At 34.6% G+C, this 12290-nt stretch overlaps 1 protein-coding gene across 1 annotated transcript in view; it reads left to right on the forward strand.

Moving 5' to 3' along the window:
* Positions 1 to 99: 99 nt before the first annotated feature.
* The window catches only part of LOC133835173 (nuclear hormone receptor FTZ-F1 beta), a 30911-nt gene continuing 18720 nt past the window's right edge, over positions 100 to 12290 (forward strand). The window contains 2 exon segments of the mRNA XM_062265080.1: positions 100 to 396; positions 1294 to 1649. The gene's annotated coding sequence lies outside the window, so the exon portion shown is untranslated.

Here is a 12290-nt window from a genome sequence, read left to right on the forward strand (position 1 = left end):
ATAGACCTGGTCTCTTTACATTTTTTTCTTGTTTTCTTTTCACATATTCTTCGATAGAACGAGAGGGTTTTTCAGCTTACCCATCACGGTCACACTACAGTTAGTACCAAAACAAATGCCGATCGGAGAAGTCGCGCGCGTGTCTTTGTAGCGCCGCGAGCGTAGTAGAAAAAAATAAATACTTGTAATTTTTCGTTTTATTGCGCAAAACCTGCTAAATAATCACAAACATCTACAGAGTCATTCACTTCAATATATATTAAATATAACAAATAGTTTCCTTTTTCAACATATTAACAAGACGACGTGCCCAACAACAACAACAAATTATACGTGTATGTTTTTGCTACCAAAAAAACGGCCGTCGCTCGAATGAGTGTGTGTTTGTGTAAGAGTGTAAGTGTAAAACGTAGTGGAAATTCAACAGAAAAAATGCCAGCAATTGCATTTAAAATAAGCGTAAATGCATAAATTAAGTTCAAGCTGCACAAGAACTGAACCAAAGGCAAATGTTAATTCACGCAGCGTAAAAACAACAAAAGTTGTAAAGCCAACAACGAATGTGGGGCCGTATGTGTTAAGTGTACGTGTGTGTGTAACGACGTCGACGAGAGCGCAATAAGATAAAATTGAAGGTTATTCTCTACAAAAAAAAACAAGTGTTCGTGTGTGTGTGAGCACCAGAGTGTATGTGACTGAGAGCGAGTGGGAGAAAGAGAGAGAGAGAGAGCACAATAGGGAGAGCGCACGCTCACTCAAAGAAAGCACCGCATAAAAGCAAATGCTGAAAATGTCAATAAACTCTGCAAAGGTGAGGAAAAACGCAACGCAAGAGTAGCTGAGCAGAGCCAAAAGCAGTGGCAGCGACGTAGGCAGCGCTGCTTCTTTACTTCTGCTCTGCTGCCGTGTAAAATGAAACCCAGAGCAGCAAAAGCAACAGCGGCGGCAAAGAAAGCAGCCAACACAAGCAAGTGCAAAAAAAGAACAACTCACACACACACATGCAATTGCATACATAAAGAAAGCGCACGTACATGTGATTCTTATTGGATGTTGGAAATATATATATGTATTTCTGGTTTTTTGCTTGCAGCTTCCGCGTTTGGCTGCGCGTTGCAACTTCTCTCAACAGTTGCCGTTTTGCAGGCATTTTGTTTATTTACTTTTTGTCAATTTGCTGCTTCGTCGCTCGTTAACCCACACACACACATACACGCATACATAGGCATACACGCACACAAATTCGCGCAGACAACGACACTGAATGATTAATTTACCGTTAATAATTCACAGGTGGAAAAAATTCAAAAGTTGCGGCATTCACATTGTGCAATAATAATGTTATCGTAATCGTTATCGTTATGTGCAAATATTTTATACAAAAATTTAATTTACAACAACAAAAAGTCACCAAAACAAAATTAACAAAATAAATGAAAATCAATTCACAATTTTTTCAAAATAATAATTAAGTTAATAAACAATTTAAAAATCATATGCCAATAATTTTATAATCAATTAAATAAACACATTAAAACAAAAACGTAAACACATCGCCACTGAGAATTTTGGACTTTGGGAATATCAAACGAAATCTTATTAGACTGAATACAAGGACAATTGGAATATTAATTTTAAGATTTTGAATGGTAAGTCAACGTTTCATAAATATGTACTATAGAAAGAATTTAAATTCATAAAAACAATTTTTTATTGATACTTCAGAGTGTCTAAAAAATAATGTAAATAATATAAACAATTGGGAAAAGAAAACAATAAAAAATAAAAAATATACTAACTGGTAGAAGGTAATAAAGCTGAGCTTATTCTGTAGATCGAAAGTAATAGAAAATAAAAAAATAAAAGATCATTTTACAGAAGGTCTGTTGTGGTTCTTTTTTGGAAAAGAAAATACAACCTATTTGCAATAGGAAAAATACAAAAGATCAATATATTGAAAAATAAAATAAATAAATATTGTCATAGAAAAGGTTTCTTTATATATTTATAGAGAAGGCACCTATTAAAAATATGAACCTTTTCTGCAATTTAGGAAGTATAAATATGTTTGATTCAATCATATTGTACTTAAAAGAAGAAGGAATTAAAGTTAGACGTATCTATAGAAGATGAAGGAATAGTGTGTTTTGTATCTACACATATTGTAGTTCAGATAGTTCAGATAAATGTAAATCTCATTGCCTCGATCTTGAACTTTGCTGTGGCCCTTAACCAAGTTTCCGCCCACTTAGCGCACTCGGCGATAGCTCTTTGGCTACACCCACTTGAGTATTAACCACAAAAGCCTCTCCAGCAACCAAATCAAAACAATTTAATTAACGCCCAATTGCGAGGGAAATAATGTGCGCTAAAGAAGGAGAAAAATAAAATAAAATCAGAGCTAACTCAGGGCTACATCAGAGCATTATAGTGGAGCCACTTCACTTGAAGCAGTGAAATGTAACGGCGCCATTGGTCACTTGAACTACTTTCATATGGCGTTGGTTCTTTATTTTTTTTTGTTTTTGTTTGCGGCTGACTCATGGCCATGGACTCTGGAGCTGGGATTGGGATTGGGACGAAGACGGAGACGGAGACTGGGAATGGGAATGGGTAACTGCAATTGTGCAGCGGTTGTTGGGCCCGGAGGCCACCGGAAATTGTTTCCACAAAAGGGGGAGATGAAGTGCAGCAGTTAAGAGAAGCTTTTAACGATGCGGCCGGGGCACGTTTTGAACTCTACCACACATTTCTTCTTGTGGCTGGTAGTTGTTGGTTGTTGGTTTGTCGCACGGCTTTCGTTCGCGTCTTTCGCGTGTAGCTTGACCCAGAAAAGCAAAATCGAAGAGCGAAAGACCAAAATGACGACGCAGCCCGATGTCTTTGGCTCTGGGTCTGGGTCGGGGTCTGGGCCGTAGGTGTATTGTAATGATAATGTTAATGACGATCGCCATAATGATCATAATGCTGATAATGATGATGATGATGATGACGCTGCCATCTCATAAACCATTTTAAATGTTGGCTCATTATTATTTTGACTACGTCGGCGTGCGGTTTTTGTGTTTATTGGCTGCCTGTTGCACTTTTGCCGTTCGCTTATTATACCCTTCAGCATTTTAAGATGTTTAATGGGGTATAATAAAGCAAAGAAAGAGATGAACTTATTGTAAAGTAAATTTGTTTTATGCAATTTCATTTTCATTTGTTAAAAGCTAATTGAAAATTTGTTGTCAATGAAAGACAACAATTTCCCAATATAATTGTTCTCAATTAAGTTTCATTATAAAAATATTGTCTAGCTAATTAAGATAGACATTTATATACATACATATATTCTTGATTAGCTCAATAAGTTCGACAAGTTAACAAGAAGTTTTGAAAAATTTTAAAGACACTGAAGTATTGAAAGTCATGAGGATATCAAATTGCTTTTGAATGCAATTTACATTATATCCGAAAACTTTGAAACTAAGCTGAAATATATCGTTAAATATTCCCAATTATTTAAGTTTTCTTTTGTTGACATCAATCACCATAATATTTTGATGTTGTATAACGCAGGGTTTATGGAATTTAGATATATTTGAAAACTTTGAAACTAAGCTGAAATATTCCCAATTATTTAAGTTTTCTTTTGCTGACATCAAGAAAAATAATCTGCCGAATAACACAGGGTATCCGCCTAGTCGAGCAGTGATTTTTGCTTGTGCATTTTTACTTGTTCGTAACTGGGTTTATGTGCGGTCTTTGCTTTTATCAGTCAGCAGCAGCTTCCTCCCTCAACCGCTGCTCACCGAAGGTTGTCGGCGAGTTTTGTAAGTTGATTGGCTCTGGTAAATGGTTGTTGTTGTTATTTTGTTTTTCTTTTTTGGTTTAGCCCATTGGACACGTCCATTGCTTTGTTTATGTTCTTGAACTCTTTTTAAATGTGTGGCTAAATGCGGCCTCAAATGTTAATTTACAGCTTTTGTTGTCATAACTTAAGCAGAAGCCAAAAGGGCAGCAGGTAAACGACGATGATTGCAGTTGAGATTATAACTTTTTGGCGGACTCCAGACTGCAGGGTGTAAAGTGTAAGGTTAACGTTATAGCTATCGATATATTGCTACAAACATGGGGAGAAACATTAAAGCTATCGATAGTAAAATTACGAAACAATCGATAGTAATTTAAACTATAAATCTGCTTTAACAATGTTTAACCATAAATTAAGTTTAGCATGTGTTCTCTCATTGTTATCAAAGGTTAACGATTTAGCTATCGATATATAGCTACAAACATGGAGAGCAATATTAAAGCGATCGATAGTAGAATTACAATGCAATCGATAGTTATTTAAACTATATACCGGCTTTAACAATGTTTAACCATAAATTAAGTTTAGCATGTGTTCTCTCATCGTTATCGATATTATTGCTACAAATATGGAGAGCAACATTAAAGTAAAATTACGAAACTATCGATAGTAATTTAAACTATAATCTGCTTTAACAATATTTAACTGTTAATTAAGTTTAAATCGCATGTGTTCTGTCATCGTTATCGAGTTAACGATTTAGCTATCGACATATAGTAAAATTACAAAACAATCGATAGTTATTTAAACTATATACCGGCTTTAACAATGTTTAACCATAAATTAAGTTTAGCATGTGTTCTCTCATCGTTATCGATGCATTCTAAACACCAAGTGAAACTAATGCTAATTAAAATTTGTCTATGGATGCCATGTCAAATCACTAAATCGCCTGCTGCAGCAACAAAAACAAGCAACAGTTGCTAGCGTTGCTAGCAGCAACATCTCTGGTAGAGTTTTTTTTTTTTTTTTTTTTTTGTTGCTTCGCTCGCCCATCTGTTGTTAACCGGTTCTCGATATGTCCGCGAGCCACATATCGATTGTTACATGCTCTTTGGGCGCTCTGTGACTGCTAATTAGCAGTTAACAATTGCAACATTGACCTCCTCCCATAATTCTTGCCGCTGCTGTTGTTGCTGTTGTTGTTGTTGTCTTACGAGCAACAGCAACAACTTTTCGCTTTGTTCTATTGTCTGAGGCGAGAGATCAAAGCACAGATACAATAACATGGCAGCAGGTTTACCTTGTTGTAACCTCACCGACCAGAAGACGATCAAGACGAAGACGAAGACGAAGCAGAAGATGAAGATGAAGAAGCAGAAACTTGACTGAGTTGTTGCTGCTGCTGCTGGCTCAACATTCGCTTCAGTGTTGGCAACATTGTTGTTGAGCTGTTGTTGCTGCTGCTGCTGCTGCCATTTGGCTGCAGCAACAGTTGTGTTGCTGCTGTTGACTTTTGGCCAACATTGAATGGCTTTTTATCGTTTGTTGCCTGCCTTTTTGTGGCTTTTTGTTTGATTTTTGCAACTGCAACTGCAACTGCAACTTTGGCAATTGCCATAACTGTTGCCGTTGTTGCTATTGCTGCTGCTGCTGCTGCTGCTTAACGGCGCCGTGTCTATGGCCTATGTGTCTATATAAACATGATCGTTTTGGCCAATTTTTGTGCTACAACAACTGCTGCTGCCGTTCAGTTCTGCAGTTGCCCGTTGGATGGCAGCGTTAACAACTGCCAGTTGCTGTTGCAGTTGGCCAAATGCAATACTAGCAGCCTAAGAAAATGTTGTTGCTGTTGCTTCAGTTGCTGCTGCCGTGTTGTGTAACAATTGCGAGCAACTTCACAACTGCAACTGCAACTGCAGCTGAACTTATCTGCTGTAAGCTGCCTCGATCGAGGAAGTATAAAACAAAATTATTCATAAACTAGAGTAAATTTCCTGAATCGTCTCCTCTTATGATAGCAGTCAATTGTGGAACAATTTACTTGGTTTAGGATTAAATTCTTATACTTGCATATAATGGTAATAGTTTTCCTCATTTTCATCGTAAATAGTATTATAAATTACTTGGATGTTTTAGACAAATATGAACTTAATTTAATCTGCAATTTACATATAAAAATATTTCTGGTCAAGTTACATTTTCTTCATAATAACTTACATACATGTGTAAAAAATGTGTCAGGTTAGACTTAACATTATTTTAGATTTTATAATAACATTCAAAAAATTAAATTTACATTTTATATCACAGAAGAATTCTGCCCAATTGTGTATTATTTTTATAGCAATTCTTGGGTTTATTATTCAAGCAAATAAAGAGCTTAGAAACTGTTATAAAATATCATATTTGACCTTTGAATTCAGTTCATAGCAAATCAAATTTTATATATAATTTGTTTACCAATATTTACAACATTTGGAGAACTTTGAACAATTAATCGAATATGGAATTTCGCAACTAACAATTTATCGTTTGATCTTTTGTTAAAGATCACAGCTAACAATATTTAGTAAGCTATGAACATTTTATTGTTTTGTTCGCAGAACAAAAATGAATCTCATTCTTTGTTCATTTTGATCTGTGGGTTTTGTTGTAAGTTCATTTATTTTGAGCGCTGAAGGTCAGCTAATAAATCGCAGCAAATTTAAAGAAGGAGCCACAGCAACAACAAGAACTAAATTTATGGCCATTAGCCATTTAATTTATGCAAGAAAATATATATAAATATAAAGTAAAGGAAAGGAAAGGGAAAAAAAGATGGCAAGCGCAAAAGCATCGTTGCGGCGGTAGAACAACAAGAAATCGATAAAAATCTCATCAAATTAAGGCAAAACGATAAAAATTGATTGGCCCACGGTGCTGCTGTTGCTGTTGCTGCTCATGTTGCTGCAGACAAAAGACAACAACAGCAACAACAACAACAAGAACTTACAGAAACTAGTTGAAAGTCGTTGCTCGCTAAAATACAACAAAAAAAGAAGGAGAAAAAAAACGAGTCAATAAAAGCTTTTTTTATTAGAAACTATTCTAATGCCCCAACAAAAGTTTTTGGAGTTACGAGTTAAAAGTTGTAAATTTCTGCCTGAAGTTTAGGGAAACTCTCGAACGCTTCGCAGACAGTGACACTCCCTCTCCCTCTCTCTGACTCTCTCTCTCACTCTCTCAATCTGAGTCTCTCTCTCTCGCTCTCTGTGGGTTCGCTCTAGTCTGTTGCTTCGTCTGATGACTAATCACTTGAAAATTGCCGCCAGGCCAACGAGTTGAGAGAGTTGGGTCTACAGAGTTTGTTTGGCTTTTGTGATTTGGATTTTGCTTTTTGGTGCTTTTGCTGTGGTCCTCTTTTGCTTGCTGCTTTGCTTGATTGGTTCCACTCCCGCCCCAGCAACACACACACACACACACACACACTTGTAGTGAGCGAGCTGGCAAGAAGAAACGTGTTTCTTCCTGGTTTCCTTTCAGGTTTCTTTTGGGCTCTCAGTTTGAGTGACGCTTCACATGACGCATGGCTCCATCATGTTTGGCGCTTAGCTTTAACTATCGCTCAAGCTGAAGCCCAAGCCGAAGTCGAAGCCCAAGCCCAAGCCTAATGTAGAAGAGAGCCGTAGCCGTTGCAATAGACCCATGACCAGCAGAAATGTATTTCGTACTTTAACTTAACAAAGCAAACACTTTCCACTCACTGATTTATGGCTCGTGCACTTCACTGAATTGCAGTTTGCAGTAGCTGCAATCTAAAGCAATAAACATAAATAATTTGAAATAACAGACTGACATTTTTCGTTGTCGATATCTGTAGCACAGTTAGCTGTGACAGCAGCAACCGTTATATGTTAATCAACAGCAGTTTGATCTACATTTAATTAACAGCTTTTGTGTAGAAAAACTGTTTCATCTAATTTACATTTTTTTGTTGTTTTTAGTAATGTTGTTTCTACAAACTTTTACTATAAATAATACAAAAATATAAAAACGTGCATTTTATTTTAACTTTTCTTTATGTACTTAAGATAAGTTTCGTTTGCACTTCAACTAATGATAGATAGATAGCGCTAAATAAAAATCAAATTACAGAAAAGTTTATAAAAAATCTTTTATTTTCAGTATCTTTTAATGAACTAAAAAACATCTAAATTAATGATTTTAATAGGAATATTCTTATTATCCAATTTCAATAATACTGCGGAAAATAACATTTTTCATTAAATATATAAGAGCATCGTTCAAATTTCAAAAAAGAAATGAAATATAAAATAGTGTTAATAGAAATATTCTTATTTAGCTCTTAAGATCAGCTTTGTTCTTCTATAACTATTAGATATAGAAGATATACATAAATATATAAATTAATGATATTTTATTATCCAACTTCATTAACGCTCTAGCTTTATCAGCACTTAACATTTTAATTATATATAAAAGCATCACAAGTTTCAAACAGAAATAAGACAAAGTTGTAATGGAAATATTCTTATTTCGCTTCTTCTATAACTATTGGATATGACAGTTTACAAAACTTTTCGCTCAGTGTATATTTATGCAAAAACACCTTTGAGGTATCGCTAAATGAATCTATGGTTCACAAAGCATCTCTTACAATATTTACAATGTTCATTTGCTTGTCTAGCGTATTGGTTTTTGTCCAATTGTGAAGAGTCACTTGCTATTTATCTTATATAAGCTAAGCCCACACAACAGGTGTTTATCAAATGCTGCTGCTGTTGCTGTTGCTGCTGTTGACTTATCTGCCAAATATTTGGCCGATTAATTTTGTTTTGTGGCATATTCGCTGGCAGCCTTTTTCACAGCCAATTAGCGGGTACCAATGTTGGCTCTATATCGCCCATCGGTCCCCATCACGCGACCGTTTCGCTACAGTCCGTACGTACATAAAGATAAATCGACCAGAATTATACCTATACATTATAATATATATTATATAGTATTATATAGAAAACTATACAGAATGCTCCTGTCATGATTCATTTGTTAAACTCATTTGGCCAAAACGTGGCGAAATTTTTCATCAACTCAATCTGTATAAGTTATGCATCTACAGTTGATCATCAGGAAGTTAAAACGATTTATGCATAAAACAATTGTGGTATCTAAAGAATGTCATTGCAATTACCGACTATAAATCAAATGAATACTATCGATATTATTATCGATTGCATGTGAGAAGTGGTCATAAATTATACCATGATTGCACTTTGAGCTGACTATATCGAGGCTCTACCGTATTTGTCTGAGCATACAGTGCCCCGTCTGTCTATATGTATAATTACGTGTGTATACTTCAAATATCGCCTCAAGGTCGTTGCTTGGCTTTCTATAGAACCGCACACTCACAGGCACACAGACACACACACAGATAAACACACTGATAGAACGTTCTTCTGTGCTTGATTATTTCATGTATGTGTATTTCCTGTTTGAAATGTGCTAATTTATTTTATGTTCATTATTATTATTATTATTATTATTTTGTTCGTTCGTTTCTTCTCCTTTTCGAAAGCGATATTCTATAGTATCTTCCACTATATATATACATATAATATAATATATAGATAGAGACAACATTGGAGTGGCCTGGTCAGATATGCATGCTAAAATACTCGTATATAGTATATAATAGATAGAGACCGGCATTGTCAACCTGTCGCTTGATTTGAATTGACAAATTGCCTTCCATATGGATGGATTTAACCAGAGTTGAAGTAGGTCAATTGCCCGTCTCTGGCACTCATTATGTTCTTATCTATAGAGGGCAGAATATGATGAAGCTGATCTCGGTTTGTTGCAGATGTGGGTAGGGCCATTCAAGGTCAACGAAGGTTGCTCCGAAGTTCAAAGAGAAACGAGTACAAAGCTCTTTTATGTTTTATTCATAATTTGCTTTGTATAATCATCAGTCAAAAAAACAAACGAAAAAAAGTAGAATACAGTCCACACGTGCCATTAAATTTCAGATTGTTTTCTAGTTTTCTCTGTTGTCTGATTGTGACTCATAATAAGCTTATAATAAATGTATTCTGCTGATTATCAGCTAAACAATGTGAATGCTCTGAGGAAACGCATTAAAGTTTTCGAATGAATATTGCGTGTGATTCGTATTGAATGTTAGAAATCATAAAAAATGGGGGAGGAGAGCTTTGAAATGAGTCGATGTACCGAATTATCGGAAAATTATGAATTTTGCTAATATCGCTTTCTGTGGCAAACAAGATTGTTGATCATATTTAAGGCTGTCCTTTAATTATGTTATTAATATTCACTAAAACTACTTACTAAGCGTATATCAAGGTTTTGAATAGTAGTATTTTTAATAATCAAGAAATTCGATAATTTATTTAAATTTTATATATTGTAAGCAGTTTTGTATAATCTGTGATTGATGTGAAAAGTGGAGTTATAATATTTTGAATCCCTTCCAACAATATCAAAGTATATATAAATTTAATTAAATGCTAAATCTTTTAAACTTATATAATCAGTGATTTATCGAAGAGTTTAATTGTAATTTGTATTTACGTTTACAATTTATTTACTATTCTTAATCTCAACTCATTATATTTAATGATATTTCATCACCGACCTTCAAAGATATTTATTTGAGTCTGTAAAGTTTTATTTATTGAGAACCCTTGGCAAGTGTGCGAATAATGAAATCGATTCTAGTTGAAGATCGACCACTTTCAGCTGCTCTTGAGAAAGGAATAAAAAAACAACAACAAAGATGCGCAGTCATAATAAGCAACGCCTGGAAATATATGTTTTCTCAGGTCCTAAATTAAACGAATGTCCTTCAAAACGGGGGCACTACATCATATTGGAAGCGACAAAAGACACAAAAATAAAGAGAAGAAGGTGAACAAAAAAAAAAAAACACAACAAAACGCATTTTGGGGCTGCTTTAATCAAAACAAATCAAGTTTGCGGGGTATGGAAACGGGGCTGCAGAACGAAACGTGGTCATAAAAGGGGCAACGAAAATATTTGTACAAAAGTGTGGCAACACACGACGAAGACGCAACTTAAGCAGCGCTTCGAACATAATTTCAAGGATTTATGTCTTATTCACCGGCTTTAAAGGAGGCAAATCCCAACGAATGGGACAAGTCGAACTTAAAGCGCTTTTAAAGCGGGTTGTTTTGATGTTTTCGTATATATACAAATATATATGCCAGGTATCTGATTTCTACAAACTACGAGACGAGAACGTTTATTAAGCACTTTAATGAGCTCTGTTAAAGTTAATGGGAGCTGAGAAACTGCTAAAAACTGAATGAAGAAGAGCGATATTTAGTTGTATACGATTTTATTGGGGAACAACAAAAATGGTAATGATGAAAATGGTAATGATGAAATAAGATATCTTCATTGTTTAAAAGTCAGTGCAATTAAAAAAAGTTTAGTTTTAACGACTAACTATCGTATTTTTATAGACTGAAATTCAATAGTCAATATATTTATTTCACTTTTTATTACTATTGTTTATCCAAGAAAATAACTTCGAATTAATTCCAATATAAAACATTTAATATAAGTTCTTTTAATAGTTTTCTAAACACATTTTTATTTTATAAATAGAAATTTACTTTAATAGATCAACTCAACAAAAAATATCGTACATAGAATAGAATAGAGTGAATTAATTTATTAATACATAATAAATTATTCTTTGTTTCAAGTTGATATTTATTATTCCGAATAATAATTACGGTAACCTTAATTTTTTTATCTCTGTATAGAAAAAAAAAAAATTATCATTTATTCTTAATTCTTTTAAAAAAAATAAACTCCTGAAATGTATTTTTCATTTATTCCTTATTCTTTTCAAAAAATCTGTTAAAATGTTGGTACTTTTACCAAACAAATATTATTATGTATCTGGTTGAATAATCGATTGTGATCATCCTAAAAATGAATATCCATAAATGAACCTGTAAAGTTGAGAGAGTTGTCAAAGGCTGCAAAGTGCCACTGGCGGCAACAATGACAACAACACTGACAGACAACAATTTATAGAGACACCATCGTCATCGACAGTGGAACTCGAGGCACTTTTCGCCCGCAAGGAGGCTGAAAGAACTTGCAGCAACAAAACAAATGGCAATAAAATAAGTATAAAAAATAAAAAGATCATTGGACACATTTGCAAGAAGACAGACAATGGCAGACAAAGTAACTAACAACGAACTGAAAAGCGAAACAGAAACAGAAGAAGACACCACAAAAAGCTAAACATAAAACAGAAATACGGCCAGACAAAAGAAAGGCCAAATACGTTCAAACATTGTCAGCACAAGTCGAAGTCGAAGCCAAAGCAGCGACGTCGATAGCGACAGCGACAGCGACGTTAACTGAGACAGCAAACAGCAACGACTTGTTGCCAAGACATAAAAACACAAACAAAGCGACAGCG

Source organism: Drosophila sulfurigaster, chromosome 2L, assembly GCF_023558435.1.
Source record: "Drosophila sulfurigaster albostrigata strain 15112-1811.04 chromosome 2L, ASM2355843v2, whole genome shotgun sequence".
Lineage (NCBI taxonomy): Eukaryota > Metazoa > Arthropoda > Insecta > Diptera > Drosophilidae > Drosophila > Drosophila sulfurigaster.